This window comes from Vicugna pacos, chromosome 12 (genome assembly GCF_048564905.1).
Source record: "Vicugna pacos chromosome 12, VicPac4, whole genome shotgun sequence".
Lineage (NCBI taxonomy): Eukaryota > Metazoa > Chordata > Mammalia > Artiodactyla > Camelidae > Vicugna > Vicugna pacos.
In genome coordinates, this window is record NC_132998.1 from 47127953 (window position 1) to 47145828 (window position 17876).

Sequence of the window (17876 nt, forward strand, 5' to 3'; positions counted from 1 at the left end):
GGAGAGGGAAGGAGAGAAGGAAAGATGGGGGATGCTCAACATCAACTCCAGGCTCTGAATCACGGGCGCTGTGCAAAGTGCTTCTCCAGGAGATGCACATGTGGTCTTATTATAGTGCTCACAATAGGCCACCCGGGGCTCCCTCCCCAGGTCTCAGGCTCCCACCAACAAAACCCAAGTGTACCGAGAACAAGACCCTACAGACGGATTCAAGCGAACAGGCACCGCTGAGGTGGCTGTGCCGCCAGTCCCGCTGCCTTACCTGGAGGGAAGACCAGGAGGTGGTGCCGGGCTCCGTCCCCTACAGCTTTCCCCGCGCGGACCGGTACGAGGCACACGCGTCCTCTCGCTGCCTCTGCTCTTGGAGGGGCAGCCTGCAACACAAAAGGGGTGTGTGGGTGTGGGTGTGTGGGAGGTTTTCCAGGGCCACCAGCTGGTCCCAGCTGGCCGCCCCCACCCTACACACACCCCTTCGGGGCGCTGAGCCCCGTTCTCAGCTGAGCACCACCCTGAAGGAGCTTGCCCTGGGTGTAGCCTCAAGTTGCCTGCTGCCAAGTGCTGCTGCTGCTGCCGCCGCTGCAGAAGGAGGTGGAAAGACACTGGGGGCAGTACTCGGTCTAGAGCATCCCCACACTGCAGCTTCTCCAGGAATCCCTCCAGTGAGGAGGCGGCCGCCCATCATCTCCCAGCCCCGGCCTCCTGATTGGTTCCACCTCGGGTACGCTGCGCGGAGGAACCAATCCGGGCGCACTAATAATAGGTGGATCCGCTCAGCCAACATCGTCCATCCCAGTTCTGTTAGTGTCTCTCCATCCCCACAGCGGACAGGGACCTAAGGAGGGGGGCTGAGGAGGGTTGGGGGAGGGGAGTGAACTAAGAGGGGAACAGATCCCAAGGAGAGGCAATCAAGGGCATCCGGTAAACCCTCTGGGTAGTCGCCGGAATGCCCTGCAACCTGTTCTGCGAGCCATAAGCACGGGAGAGGGAGACAGCATAATACAAAGCAATTTCTTTCTTTCTTCTTTTTTTTAAACTTTCAATCAAAACCTGACCCTATACTGAGCATGCCCAGACTGCAACGGCTCCCTAGGAGTTCCGATGTGTGTGGGTTTGCAGGCTGGGGGTTTTTGAAAACGTGGGAGAGGGGAAGGAGAGGAAGAAGTTTGTCTTTGGCCATTTGACCCGGTGGAGTTGTGAAAGCAGAGCAGGGCGGGGATATGAAAGGATTCCACACGAGCGTCCTCAAACTGAGCCACAGGAAGGTGGCCTTCTGGGCCACCGGAGGCTGACAGTATTATTGTCTGGGTTCTGGGGTGGAAGAGGGGGTAGAATAATCTAAGCCTTGTTAGATGCCCGGAGACTTTTCTTGAAGGGTGCAGTGGGTCAGAGATGCAGGGGACGCTCCCTCCCGTAGGTGGGGCCAGGGAGCGCGACTCCACCCAGCAGCGGGGGGCTGCCAGGCAGCGGAGAGCGGAGAGCGCATTGGGAGTTTCCACTGCAGCGACCAGTAAGTTTGTAGACTTGGGTCGAGCGCGATATTGTTGGGGATGCAGTTTCTGCCGGCCCCCTCCCCCACCACCCTCCACCCTTTGCCAGCGCAGTGACGACTAAAGCGTGGGTTCCCTCCCTCCTTCCTCTCTTTTCCCTGAACGATTCCGCTCGGAAGTAAGAAGCTTTTCCCTTGTCAAAGCGGTGCTGACCTGATTGTCTCTAAGCTCTGGGGCAATTTATAGCTTGGTAATACCGAGAGATACCGAGCTGGGAGGTTCAGCGAGTGGGGGAAGGGACAGCGAGCTGGGCGAGGGGCGGAGCGGAACCTGGCGCCGGGTGGGAGCAGGTCCATTCTCTGCTCCACAGGTGAAAGGCTTTCAAAATGCAGAGAAGTATGGTCCCTTTCTCACTCACTGACCTTGTTTAACGGCCTTTGAACCTCTGGTTTGTTTCGCTTAGAAATCCTAGCAGTTGCGTAAACTTGATCAATAGCTACAAATGAGAACTCTCCTAATCGTGTTCTTTATTTTACTGAGAAGACCATCACAGCATCTCAGTTAAGGAAATAAATAGCTATGTCAATTCCCCAAACCCATCCACTTTGAACCGGAGTTTCATTAACATTGGTTTGCAAAGGTGACTGTATCGAGAATTCAATTAACAGTAACACATTTCTTTAAGTTTTAATTAAATCTCTCCAATTTATATAATGTTTAAGATCCTTATTCTAAGTATAGGGGGAAAGAGGACAACCTGATAAAAAGTAATCCTTTTCATGATAAATAACCTGTGTGTTCTACAAAACTGTATCTCTATGTAAATATGTATCTTCCATTTAAAAATTATTCCTTAAATCTTATTTTAGAACAATTTCATAGTTGGAGAAAGCTAATAGATGTTATTTTAAAATCAACTTTAAGTATTTGATGGAGAACAAAAAAGGATGAGGAGGAGGAGCAAAAGAACAATCAACCACCTGTCTAATATTGTTTGCCATTAAATATCTTCATTAAGAGAGGATCATTATTCGCCTAAAATATATCTTGAATCTAAAAATACTCCTGATATAATCTCTAGATTCCAATAATTAAAAGCTGCATGCTTTCAAAAGCTACATCCAACAGCTGCTTGTAGAAACAGGTAAACTCATTTTAGAAGAAATTATTAAGAACAATATTATTCCATGTTAGTTATCTCTGTTCCAGACTCTGCTCCTATCATCAGTATTTCAGCCAACTTCTCTTCCTGTCCACCTTACATCCTTCTCAATAAGCAGCTCTCAGTGGTCAGAATTCTAGACAACATGAATGTTGGTAGATATTTGTATCCCAAAGTTCCTTGTGGGAGATTGTGAGCTAACGTAAGAAATGGGTTTTGCATATATATTGTGCTTAACTTTAGAATTAAGAGCATTTCTGATCGTGAATATTAAGAAGACTCTACTTACACACTGTATATAGATACACTGTAGTTTGTGCAGAATTAAGATTTTTATTCTCTCCCCTAATCTTACATTCTCCCCAAGCTCAGAGAATGAACTAAAGACATCTATCTGGGTTGAATATCATGCTGTTCTGTTGCTGAGAGTAGATACCACCTCTTTGCCTCTATAGTAGACTCACCTCCATTCAAGGAAAGACCAGGTCAATTGTCTTTTGTCTTTATCCCATTTCTCAGGTACTTTTAAAGTCTAAAATCTCTATGTCTTATGCTACTGACTTTGAACTCATCTCCTGATTATATGGTAGTTTTAAACAATTATTTGCTATTTTCAGAACTGTTTTTATCTATTCTATTCAGTGTTTTGCTTCAAAAACCCATTTTGTTCATTTTTCTTCACATTTTTGCTCTGAGATCTCGTCACCATTTTCTTTTTCAATGGATTAATCTATTTACTACCTTAATGTTCTCTTTGCCATCTATTTTAGGCTACAGGCTCAGAATAGAAATTAAATTGGATTGGGGCACTTAGGAGAAAAGTGTGTCTTATGGCAAGAGTGGGAATTAGAGACTTTAGAAACCAGAAATTCATTAAGTGCAAACTTAGTCAAGGTTTTCTATAGACCACAGAAGGAGTACGGAAAGAATACATGAGAGAGGTACCAAGAAAATTCTCCACGTTGGTGTAAAGGCTTGATGACTGGTACTGAAGAGTTCCATTTAGTCAACACTCTGATATGTCATTAAACTTGATATCTATAATAACCACACCAGTTGTCTGGCGAAATCTACTCATAGGTATCATTATTCAGGGTTGTGAAGAAAAAGAAAAGATAACCAATTTTTCTATATTTTGCCTGAAGAGATTTTTACTTTGTTTATATAGATTCATGTCTCATTATTCATTTTATTTTGTATCTATATATTTTCTGCCATTGCCTTTCAAGATACAGCCTCCTCACCCCCTCCTCTCTAGGACAGATGATTGACTGATTGTTTTCTGGAGCAAATCTTTGGATAGAATTCCTGCTTCAACACTAATTGTCTATTTGATCTTGAGAAATGTACAAAACTCCTCCGAGCCCCAGTTTTCTCATCTGTGATACATACATAAGACCACAACATGTATCTTTAGGTTTTGCTGTGATGGTTAAGTAATGCAGTGTATATGAAGAACCAGTTCCAAGTACCTAGCAAGGACTTAATGATATTAACCATTATTATTATTTTATCATTATCATTCCTATTGTTATTGTTTTTCAGATTTCTAGGAGATGGGATTTCCTCCCATCCTCCAATCCATTTAAGGCAACAGTGAAGTGTACATGCTTACTTATGAGCAATGAAGTTAGAAGAGACTTAATCCATCTTGTAAGAACTTATTTACACATAGTCTTCTGTCTTGCAAGTGTTGATCTCAGACTGTAAGCTTCTAGGAGATGAATAATTTTTAGAGAATGTGCACTTAAATATTTTTGTCACTAATATTTAATTTATATTACTCTTTAAGAGAAATCTAATTCCAGTGCTAAAAATATGAGCACTGATGCGTTTGTTTTTCAGGAAGAAAGTGGAGCCATCCACGTGTTGTAAAAATACATAAAGACAGTGGAGCCATCCTTTTTGGTTTCCCTTCCAGCTCTTTCTCTCAAGAACATTTTGGTTTGACGGTACTGCTAATGATTTTATAGCCAACTGATAAGGAAAAAACATCAGGGCTGTATCAGAATTAGATAAAAAGAAATTAACCACTTGGCTTTTTAAGATGGAAAGCAAGCGTTTTAAATAAAGAGAATCTAGCAGTGAAAGAAGAAAAGAAAATGAATACAGATGGAAGTCACATCAAGTCTTCGTCTCTGGGGCAGAGAGTAAAAGCCCCATGATTGAACTACAATACTTCATAATTTCCAAAGAAAAGAAAGACCTAGCAGTATTCAATGTGGCTTTACAAAAGCCTTTTCTTAAACTTATGGCTAAGAAAATATTGAAAATGAAAAGGAGGACAGCGACTCAAAAAGTAATATACAGTGTCAGGCTGCGGAAGTTAGGAAAGAAAATAATGTTTAGGTGAACCTACCTCAAGGGTAAAATAAAAGCAGTTTGAGCTAATGTTAGCCAAAGGTCTCAGAGAAAACAAACGATAGATTTCCAAACACTCTCTCATACAAGGAATATACTGTGGTGAAAACAAGTTCCTAACAAAGCAGAGCAAAACTAAATTTTATATTTTTTCCCTTTAAAATCAGAGGGAGAATTTCTGTTTAACGAGATATATAAGAGAATGATAGTTCAACATCTTTCTTCAGTGTATGTGGGGGAAAAAAAAAAGAAGTGTGTACGGAGAAATTTACTTGCCAAAAGCCATAGAGTTAGTTAAGGTAGGGTAGGGCATTATTAAGATAAGGAAGATCTTTCCTATTTCTGGTTTACTTTTTAATTTTTTAAAATTATGTACAGATGTTGAATTTTGTCTAGGTTTTTATTTGTTTTTTTTGCATCTACTAAGAAGGCAATTTTCTCAGTTTGTTAATGTGGTGACTTATATTAGTATGTATTTTAATACAGAATTAACTTGGCACCTATGATAAAAATTAACTCTCATATAAATTTATCTTTAAAATAAATTATCGCATCTGCTTTGATGATATTCTGTTAAGATGTCTGCATTGCTATTGTTGACTAAGATTTCACTGTAATTTTCCTCTTGAACTATCCTTGCTCATTTTGATTCAAGGTTACTGTAGCATCAAATAACATGTATTGGGTCTGTGTTCTTTTTACTGTGTAGCAAAAAAAAATTCACATAATTTATAGATAGCTCGTTTTATGCCCTGTATACAAAATCTTTGCTTAAAGTTATTTTTTAATTTATTTATTTAATCATTTTCTTTTTTTTTTTTAATTTATCCTTTTTTTGATTGAAGTATGGTCAGTTTACAATGTTGTGTCAGTTTCTGGTGTACTACTCTAAAGTTATGAAGACAGTTTCCTAAGCTTTCAGCTAAAATACTTGCTTGTTACTTTCAAAATTTAAATAGGCAATCCATCTGGAATTGATTTCTATGAATGATGTTAGACTGGGGGGGTCAAGATTTATTTTTATTTTCCATGTGGATAGCTGGTTGGTTTCAATTTATTATTTTTACTACTTTTTTATTGATTATAGAACATATACCATTTACTTACTACAATCTCATACACACTTTTCTATTTACCACTTTCTCAATAATGCTATAAGTTAGGAACATGTAATTCCATTTATTCCCATGCCACCATTAGCATAAATCTGGCAATTTAAATTATACAAATATTTAAATCTACATTATTATCCTTAGTTTTACACAATATTCATTTATCTTTACCTACAAACTTTTGTTGTTCTTTTTCATTGTTTCTTTTTTTTTTTTTAATCTGTTTTTATCTGGATTTGGTTTCCTCCACTTGAAAAACATCTTACAACATTACAACTTGTGGTACAAATAAGCTATTCACAAATTATCTGAGCTTTAGTTTGTTTTAAAATATCTTCATCTTAATTTTTGAAGTATATTTCACCAGAACATAGAATTATAGGCTGATAATATGTGTATATTTTCTTTCCTCCAGAACCTCAGAAACATCATTCCACTATCTTCTAGTTTGCATTGGTTTTGATGAGACATGAGTGATATATTTTGTACATATAAAACATGTTCATTTTTTCTGCTTTTAGAATTTTCATTTTTTTAAACAATTTCAGTATGATTTGTTTGATTTCAGTTTTCTTTGTGTTTATCTTATTGGAATCCAGGCACACCCATGTGTTTATGTATTGTCCATGGCTGCTTCCACACTACAATAGCAGAGATAAGCATTTGGTACTCACAGAAGTTGTATGATCTTCAAAGCTTAGAATGTTTGCTGTCTAGTGTACAAAGAAGTTTGCTGATTCCTGGCTTAGGCAAGTATGTGGACCTGAATGAAGTCAGAACAATGAAATGTGTAAGTTGGGACTCATTTGGGAGATGTTCAAAAGATACATTTAAAAGTCTTCCAGGTTTGAGGTAGGAGGTGATGGAGAGGGAGAAATTTAGACAAGAGACGAGATTTCTGAGTTGGTTAACTGAATAATTATTAGAGTCATCGACTAGAGAGCAAATAAAGAAAAAAAGTATGTTTTAAAAAGAATGTAGTTCCATGTGGGGTTTTAGAGTTTAAGGTGCCTATGGAAAAGAGATAGGGTGATGTGACTTAGATCAATAATACCTAGGTCTGGGAATTTGGTCAAGGTTAGAGAGAACAATTTGGGGATTGTTACTGTTAATTTGTGATTGGATTCATAGAGAGAAGAAAGAAAGAACACTCTTGCCATTTATATTATTTTTCTAGCATAAGCTTTTTAACAAGGGAATAAGCGAGCATACTGGTATCTCAACAACTTTAACCCTGCTTAAAATGTTCCTTAGATCTGAATTTCATATAAAGAATACCATGAAGAGATACCTTTACTTACAACAAACGAATAATAAAATAAAGTTTACTTGTAAGGCAACTGTTTGGAATTTATATACATTTGAATGGAAACACTGTCAAAATACTCCTCTAGAGAATTCATAAAACCCTGCATGAGCTATTATACAAGGTTTGGTAGTAATAATCTCATGTTGAGCATCCCTAACCACCACTTCTAATGTTGTTTCTATAGGAGAAAAACATCAATACTGTATTTCAGAATGTTAAAAAAAGATCTTTTTAAAATTAGCGCATTTTATAATGGCAATACGTTGTTTTATAAGGAGTATTTTACCCATATCATCTTAATCTTCTAGTTCTCTGATGTCATTTCCATTGTTCCCACTTAACAGAGGATGAATGAAGGTCAGGTTGTTTAAAGGGCTTGCGGTTAAGGGGAGTAAGCAGTATAACCTAATTCTACCAATGCTACGTCTTTTGTTTTACCCATTCTCCCTCTTTACTGTCTGCAATGGTAGTGGCAGAGCACACATCGATGCCAGGAAAATACAGAAGGGAGTACCCAGGGCTAAGTTTAGGGTATGCCAATAAACATGAACAAAACTTGGAGCAACCAAGCAAAGGTGGTCATTTTAATTCAATGACGAGAGTTAAGTTTTTTTCCCAAGAGGCAAAAGAACCATGATGGTGTTGGGTTAAAGAGTAAGAATTTAACATTAGTGGTGTTAAGATGAGCAGATGGGGAGCAGATTCTGTGCGTATCATAACACATCAGAGGACTTTAGAATTGATTAGGAGAAGCTCAGTGAAAAAGAATACGGACTGCTTTGAAAACAGGTAGCAAAGAGCCAGTAGAGAATGGTAATTTAATCAAGCTTGAATTGACCTAAATTTTGGGAAATTAACTTTGCTGTGCTGCCTATTCCTAAGGCTACAAGATGGATATTTGCTCACAGGAGAGGGACTAATAAAAATTAAAGTATATGTACTTGAGATTTCGATGATTTGACATTGTTTGAAGTTCTTAACTCTCTTATCATGAATATTTATGTTAGTCATGCCAAAACATTCAGCCTCATTTTAATAAAAGACCTAAGAAAGCTGCATCTTGCAGGCACATAATTTAAACAATCTACTCAATCATTATTGCTTATTTTATTATTTTCAAAATGTCTCCATTTCTTCCTGCTTAACTATGGGTTTCTCAGCTGAATGATCCATGTGTTCATACTTTCAACTTAAACTGCAGCGTTTTGCAAACATTAAAAAATTGAACTGCAATTTTTATTTAATTTCAATTAGAATAAACATTCAATTCTCTAATGTGTAAGATTTTAAGTTTTATATGGTACTTTAAAATTTTTGTTGCGTTTTATCTGTTGGCAAAGCACATACTGAATCATGCTAAAATTAAAATGATTAAGCAGTCTATATTGTTAATATCCCCAGAAACTGACAGACATTTAACTTTCAAATATAAAATAATTTACAGCTTAATTATAGTAATTTTCTTTAAATAACTCTCTTAAGCAAGTATTTCTTTTAAAACTGCCTCAAGCCTCAATTCTGTTGTTTTTCAAGTAACCAATTATAAGATAGAAACTCATTTCATATCCTTTCTTCTTTGAAAATATCTTCCTTCTGAATGCCTCACAATATTTTTTTGCTGTTCGCTTTTTTGCAAAGTTGTTAAAGCTTTAAGTTTTTTATCCTTTTTAATTACAAGCTTAAGGCTTAATAGATGTTTAACACATGAAGCTTATGGAGAAATTTATGGAAAGTTATTGCCTGTCTATTTATTATTTCTGTAAGTCTGTAGCCAAAGGTTTGGTTGTGGGTCTGAGCACTACTGAGAAGAAGAGCTGGACATGGAACAGACAGATGCAAGAAGAGCTAAACGCTTACATGTAATCTGCCAGATTCTATCTGGTACCATGTCTGAGGCACGAGGGCCTTCACTGAACAATAGCTACAGCTTCACTTTTATCGTTCAAACGTCATACAAGTTATCTCTGGACAACCCTATTTTGGCATTATACATAGAAGATGATTTTGGAAAACAGACCTCTTATCTAACCACACCAACACAAAAACATATGAGACATATATATGAAATAACAAATTCAACGTTATCACTTACAAATTATATATTTCCATGTGCAGAAAATATAAAGGATCTACAAACATAGTCTTAGAATGAATTTACCAAGTGTTCTAAATGGTCAATATACAAAAAGAATTATAATATCTATTAGAAACAAATAATTAGAAGTGATATTTAGTATTACATCATGTACAATAACATCAAGGGATATTAAATACCTAGAAATGAATCTAATAAAATATGGTTATGAAATCTATGTTAAATATTATAAATAAAGCTGAGAGAAATTTAAGAAAATAAATAAACGAAAAATACCATATTCTTATATTTTAAGAGTAAATAATAAGTCAAAATTTCTGATATTAATTTATAGATCCCGTTCAATTGCAATTATAATGTAAATTGAGAAGCTACTAAAAATTTATATGACACTGTAAAGGTTTTATAGTTTCCGTGAAATTCTCAAAGAAGTTCAACAGAATTAAAAGTCTTACACTATTAGATAGTGAAACTTACTATAAAGGTTTATATTCATAACTGTGTGTTACTGGTACAAGAATAAACAAATAGTTCAATGAATCTGAAAGCAGAGTCTAAGAACACTCCCACATATATATAGTTACCTGATCTGTAACAAAGGTACTTCTATAATTCAGTGGGGAAAGGACTTATTTTCAACAAATATGCTAAGCCAATTGGATATATGTATCCAATTGCATAATGGAAATAGGTCAGAGATCTAAACGTGACAGCAGAAACGATAAAGCTTCTGTAATAGAGTATAGGAGAACATCTTCATCAGCCTGAGGTAGGCAAAGAATTCTTAAATAAAACCCAGAAATAGCTAGCCATTAATGGAAGGACTGACATAATGGACTTCATTAAATTAAGAACTTCTCATCATCAAAAGACACCATTAAAACTGAAAAAGCAGATCACTAATTGAGAGAAGCCATTTGTAATGCATGTATCTGACAAACTCCAGAATGCTTACAGAGTTCCTAACTTCCTAGAACAAGCTAGGAACTATAAAACAAAATACTGACAAATTAAACTTTATCGTTATTAAAAATCTCTTCAAAAGAAACTTAAGAAACTTGACAAACTACATATTCAGAAAACTTATTCATAAACATGTATCGGATTTGTATCCAGGATATATTAACAACTCCTAACAACACAATAATCAAAAGTCAGCTCAATAATTTTAAAAATGGAGGTCAGAATTCAACATATGCTTCACATAAGATAAATGTATGAATGGCTAATAAGTACATGAAAAAGTGTTTAGATCATTCATCTTCAGAAAATTTCTAATTAAAACCACTCTAAATATTTCCACAAAACCTTACAACAAAGAGAAGTGCAAGACAAGATCACTTTAATGGTTAATTCTTCTGTAAAAAGTTTGGTAAAATTATCTCAAATCCTTCTCAAACTCTTTCAAAAATCAGAAGAGGAGGAAATACTTTCTTCACACATTCCATGAGGCTAGCCTGACAAAAAGCTAAAGACATCATCAGAAAAGTACTGACCAATATTCCTTATGAACACAGATGCAAAAATACTACATAATATACTAGCAAACTGAATCCAATAGCCTATTTAAAGGATTATACACCATGACCAAATGGAATTTGTTCCAGGAATGGATGAGTGGTGAGGAATACAAAAATCAGTAATAATATTCCCAATTAATGAAGGAAGGTTAAAACAAACACACAAACACATGGTGTCCTCAATTAAAGCACAAAAAGCATTTTACAAAATCCAACCCCATTTCATGATAGTAACATTCAACAAACCAAGAATGAAAGGGCATTTGCCCAAAAAGATAAAGGGCATTATGAATAACCCACATCTAACATCATTCTCAGTGGTGAAATACTGAAAGCTTTCCCTTTAAGATCAGGAAAAAGAAAAAAATGATTCCACTTTTGGACTTCTAATCAACACTGTACTGGAAGTTATAGCCAGAGCAAGTAGGCAAGAAAAAACACAAAAGGCATCCAAATTGAAATAGGAGAAGAAACTAAAATTATATTCTCAGATGACAGGATCTTACATATGTAAAATCCTAAAGAATCCACAATACAACTATTAGAGGAATAAACAAATTCAGGAAAAGTTGCAGAATACAACATCAACACACAAATATTTGTATTTCTAAACATTATCAATGAACAATCCATTTAGCAAAAATTCCATTTATAACAACATCAAAAATAATAAAATATTCTTGAAACCATATTCAATGTCTTATAACTGTTAATGGAAAAGGATCTGAAAAAAATATATCTGAATCACTTTGCTGTACATCTGATACCAACACAATACTGTAAATCAACTATACTTCAATGATAAACAAAATTATAAAAGAATTAAAAAAATTAGGAATAATTTAACAAAGAAAATAGAAAACTTGTATATCGAAAACTATAAAACACTGCTGAAAGAAATTAGAAAAGACTTAACTAATTGGAAAGACATCTCATGTTCCTGAATTGGAAGACTTCATTTCATTAAAATGGCAATACTCTCCAAAGTTATCTACAGAATTAATGAAATCTCTATCTTTTGCAGAAAGGGAAATCTGACCCTAAAATTAATATGAAATTGCCAAGAACCCCGAAGAGCCAAAACAATAACAGAAAAATGGAAAACTTAAATATCCTGATTGCAAAACTAACTAAAGAGCTGCAGTAATCAAAACAGTGGCAGTGCATAAGGATAGACATATAACCCAATGAAACAGCTGTGACAGGACACAAGGAAGTCAAACATCTATGGCCAACTAATTTTTGACAAGGGTGCCAAGATCATTTAATGAGGGAAAGGACAATCTTTTCAATAAATGGTGCCGGGACAACTGAATAGCCATGTGCAAAAAAATGAAATTGTGTCCCATCTCACACCATATATAAAAATTAACTAAAAATCTTTCAGAGGCCTGAACTTAAGAGCTAAAACTCTTAAAAGAAAACAAGTACATCTTTCTGACCTTGGGTTTGGCTATGATTTCTTAGATATGACAGAAATAGCACAAGCAACAAAAGATAATTAACCGACTTCATCAACACTTAAAGCTTCTGTGCATTAAAAGACACTATCAACAGAGTTAAGACAACCTAAAACTGGTAGAAAATATCTGCCAACTATTTATCTGACCAGGGCATTTAGTATCAAAATATTTAAGCAGCATCTGCAACTCACCAACAAAAAGACTTACAACCCAATCAAAATCTGGGCCAAAGAATTCAATAGACATTTTCCCCAAGAAGATACACAAATTGCCAAAAAACACATGGAAAGTGCTCAATATCATTAGTTGTTTGGGAAATTAAAAACCACAGTGTCATACCATTTCATACCTGTGAGGATGATTATAATAAGTTTATAAAAAGTGAAATAAATGTTGGCAAGAGTACTGAAAAATTTTAACCTTTATACACTTTGGCAGTTCCTTGGTAAGTAAAACAGAATAGCCATAGGACCTAGCAATTCCACGATTAGATATATATTCAAAAGACCTGAACACAGATACTCAAACACACATTTGCAAAGAAATATTCACAGTAACATTATTTGCTATAACCAAAACTTGGATTACTAGCCAAAAGTCCATCAGCTGATGAATGGGAATACCGCACATGCCCTCAATGGAATACTGCTCATCCATGAGAAGTGTTGAAGTACTGATACACGCCACAACATAAACAAACCTGGAATACATTACACTAAGTGAAAGAAACCCTGAAGAAAATGCCACATATTACTCCATTTATATGAAATATCCACAATAGTTAAATCCACAGAGATCCAATGCATGTTATTCATTGCCAAAGGCTGAGGAGAGGGATGAATGGACAGTTACTGCTTAATAGGTACAGGGTTTTCCTTTTGGAGGGATGAAAAAACTTCCTGGAACTAGAGAGTGGAAACAACTGAATAATATGGTGAAGCATTAAATGCCACTGAACTGTACTCTCTAAATGCTCAAAATGGTGAATTTTATGTTGTATGTTGTATACATTTTCCCACAATTTAGAAATCAGTGGGGAAAAAAGACAGATGATCCCATGTGCCCAGAAGGAGAGAGAGAGAGAAGAGCATAACACTTTATGTTCTATGTGTTAACAGTGTCACCTTTGATGGCCATGTGTCGTATGGTTAAGAGGGATCAAAAGGACAGTTGTGAGACTTCTGAAATGTGTATTCTAATTGAATAGTAATGGAGTGCTGGACTGAAGTTTCTTCAGTAAGGAAGCTGTTGCAGCTCAGCATCTATATAGGAAATTTACTCAATCCTCATTTTTATACGTAATCTAAGTTCTGTGACCCCCTAGTTAAATCTGAGATATTTTCAGGACACATGTTTCACAGTTCAGATGCCCCTGCTCAATGACTTATCAGTGTATCCTGTCAGCCTCCACAATATTAAAAAAATGAACTCTGAGGAAGAACTATGAGGTCTTTTTATTTTGCTTTGGTTTATGTGTGTTTCTTTTGCATTATAACCCCGTCCCTTTAGCTTCTTCCTACAACCCTTTAATCACACAGAGTCCTCTAAATTTTCCATGTGCCTTCAAAATTGTGATGTCCAGCACCTGTACAAGCTCTGACTACAGATATGTAGCTCTTAAATCCAAGTAAGTTTAGAACATCTGCTTCTGGGCTATTTTAAAGTTATTTTTGACTTCAACAATTGCAAACCCTCTGGATTTACAGATTTCAGCTTTACAGGAGTATACAGATGAGATATTTTGTATTTGTGAGAGTCAGGAAAAGATGGAGCAACCCATGTACGCCAGTTTCCCTGCATAACTACAAGTTCATTTTTAAAGCCAATGCTATACTTCTCTATAGTGTTTCAAAACACATATTAATGCCTGTACCAAAGGGATTCCACTGCTCTCAAACATGTATCACTGCAGGCATTCACTTCTATTGCTTTCATTCCAATGGATTTTAGGAAGTTTTCTAATTCAAACTGATTAGGAAAGCCTTTTCTACTGTAAGATGTTCAGGCATGTTCTTTAACAAGTTCTTTATTCTTTATACATCAGAAAACCTTCTATTACTTAAATATTGATAAAAAATTTTCATTTCTTCACTGCGCATTTCACAGTAATGTCTTTCCTATATGTTTCAGAGTTTTTTAAATGACAGAGATAACATGATTAACTTATATTTCCACCTCATATCATACAAAATTCTTCATGGTTACGATACTTCAAACTGTGCACTTTTTATTTACGCTCCCAAATGAACAGACTTCCAGTATTTAATCATCTAGGAACAAAACCAAAATTACAACTTAGTGAGCATCATTAAGTGATGACCAGGCCCATGTAATACTTTATTCCACTTAATAAAATATCAGTATAACCTAAAGTGGAAGATACTGATACTTTTAAATTATTTAAAAATTATAAGAATAGGATAACAAAGCCATAGTCTTTGAATAAGTATTTTATTTCAACATGGAAAACTTCACTTATAATCAAAAGATATAATTTTAAGGAACTGGTATCAATTGGTAAAATCTAAAGTACAACAATTAAAATTCCCTTGTTAATTCCAAATTTAACAGATACACATTACTATAGATAAAACAGATAAACAACAAGGACCTACTGCATAGCACAGGGCACTATATTCAATTTCTTGTAATAACAGAATGGAAAAGAATCTGAGAAGAAAAAATATACATGTATGCACATGTTGAACTGAATTGCTTTGCTGTACACCTGAAACTAACATTGTAAATCAACTATACTTCAATAAAAATTTTTAAAAATTAAAGTCCCTAGATACACTGGTTCTTCTATTTAGAATTAAAAAAAGACACTGATTAAGTTGCAGTGCAAGGTGAGGAAAGGAACTAGGTTAGAAAAGTTTAAGAAGTTTTTTTCAGTAAGAATAGTAGTAGTGGAAACATTTCAGTCAAATATAAATAATGTAATTTTGGTTTTCAAGGCATACAGCACTCTAGACAGTTCAATAAAAGATTAAATGGGTGCAATACAGGGAAAATAAAGTAATTCCATATAGCAATTGGAATAACTAATTAATCTCATAAAGTATTTTGGTTTTCTCTAAAATATTTTAACCAAAGCTATTTAGACAGTTTAAGTTATTTAAAAATTGCATAAGTAATCAAACAAAATGATATCTCATGAAATCAAGACTATGTCCCCCTCTATGTGTAAAAGAAGGAATTCCCTTGAAGATAATGAAAAACATTCCTCTGATCATGAAGACAACCTTTCAAGGAATGAAAATGAACAGACTTGAATGTCAATAAAGTTTTAAGGCCATATCAACAAAGACAGAATAAATTTCAAGGATAGAATTCTGAACCCCAGAATTTTATTGTTAAGTTTGATACTTTTAAGAATTAACTCAGAAAATGTCACAATGTGGTAATAATAATTTTCTAAAATAATCCAGAATTAAAAATAAGCAAGAAGTTAAGTGAAATGTTAATTCATAACATCTAAGAAAATTGAAATCACATCAAACATCTTTTTCAATCACAACAGTATAAACCTTTCAATTACAAGAAGAAAAAATAGAAAATTCACACATATGTGAAAATTAAACAACATTCCACTGAACAACCAATGGGTCATAGAAGAAAAGAAATGAGAAGTTAAAAAAAAAATCTTGAGACAAATCAAAGTGGAAATACAATGTACCCAAACTTACGGGATGTAGCAAAAGCAGTTTTAAGGAAGCTCAGAGCAAATAAATGCCTTTGTGAAGAAACAGGAACGAGCTCATATAAACAACCTAACTTCACACCTCAAGAAACTAGATAAAGAAGAAAAAACGAAGCCCAGAGTTAGTCAAAAGAAGAAAATAATAGAAATTATAGTGGAAATAAAATAGAGACTAAAAAGGTAATGAAATTAAAAGCTGTTCCTTTAAAAAAGAACAAACAAACCTTTAGCAAGATTCACCAAGATAAAAAAAGAGAAAGGACTCAAATAAGTAAAACTCAGAACTGAAAGAGGAAATGTTAAAACTGATAGCACAGAAACACAAAGGATCATAAGAGACTACTATGAACAGTAAAATGCCAACAAATTCAACAAGTTCTTAGGTTCTTCTGTGCAAGTGTAAGTAGTGTCATTTGTTATTACTAGGAAGAATTGTACTTTTTGTGCTTGTTCGGTTTTCTTTATACTTATGAGAGAGCTAATAAAATGTTTTTAAGGAGAAAATTTCTGTACTCCTAAAATTCTTTCAAATGAATAATCTTTGACTTTCCATTACATGCAATGTATTCTAAGAAAATACTTTGATGTGTGTAAGGATACACCTATAATGATACGCATTACAGATATTATCTTTAATAGTGAAAAATTGGCAGTGCTATAAAAGTCTATCAAAATAGAGTTGGTTAAATAGTCTGGTACATCTACACTTCACAAAATATACAGCTGGAGTATAAAACACAATTACAAGATTTTATATTATACTATGTTACATAAAATATTATGTATTGGTTGCTTTACAACAGCTGTATGAGGTATGGTGCTATTATTTTCCAATACAGAAATGACTTTCAACAGAGTTAAGCAATTTGTTGTGTGTTCCGTAACAACTAAGTGGCAGCCCACGATCACAAAGTGAGATACTCTGAAACTAGGGACAATGCTTTTGATCACTAGGCTACTTACTGATGTCTCTAAATTTATTGACATGGAATATATTCTTAATAAATTATTTAATTATATCAATTATTTAGGATACAGATTTGGACAGTGAAATATATAGCTATATCTTAAAACATTTCTAGTAGTTGTGTCTGAGAGCAAAGGTTTTAAAGTAATTCCAATTTATTATATTTTTGTCTCATGTTTTTCTAATTTTCTATAATATTTGTATTCAATCAAAAAATAGAAGATTAACATATATAAAATATTTTTAATATACTGGTGAATATGAGTGAGGGAAATAAAAGAAAAACATATATATTTAATGTAAATGTATCTGAATGGTTATTAACTAAAATATTAGTAGAGTTTACATTTAAATGCTAGTTTACAGGAAAAATTTCCGAAACTGTTTCTTTGTATGTGTATTCTGTTTTGTCTTTAGTGATAATATGCTACTTAAGCAATAAAAATATAATGAAAATTTAATATAAAAATATGACACAATTTGCTTTTCTTGCACTGAGTATCTAGTGTTTATAGGCAATGATGGTGGCAGGACGGAAACAAACTGTGAGCCTTCTCATCAGTAAACTCTTTGAGTAGTGCATGGATAGCTAAAGGATGAAAGAGTCAAAGATGCCAGAGTAAGCAATTTTCATTCCATTACCACAGCTGCATAAAGACAACCTTCACGTTCCTGTAGAAATTTCATTAATGTATGT

At 34.8% G+C, this 17876-nt stretch overlaps 1 protein-coding gene across 5 annotated transcripts in view; it reads right to left on the reverse strand.

Annotated features, from left to right (window-relative positions):
* Nucleotides 1-17876, reverse strand: part of SYT1 (synaptotagmin 1) — an 898755-nt gene that overhangs the window by 470090 nt on the left and 410789 nt on the right. For all 5 annotated transcript variants that reach the window (XM_072973351.1, XM_072973353.1, XM_072973352.1 and 2 more), the window contains one exon: nt 263-374. The gene's annotated coding sequence lies outside the window, so the exon portion shown is untranslated. The remainder of the gene's footprint in view (nt 1-262; nt 375-17876) is intronic.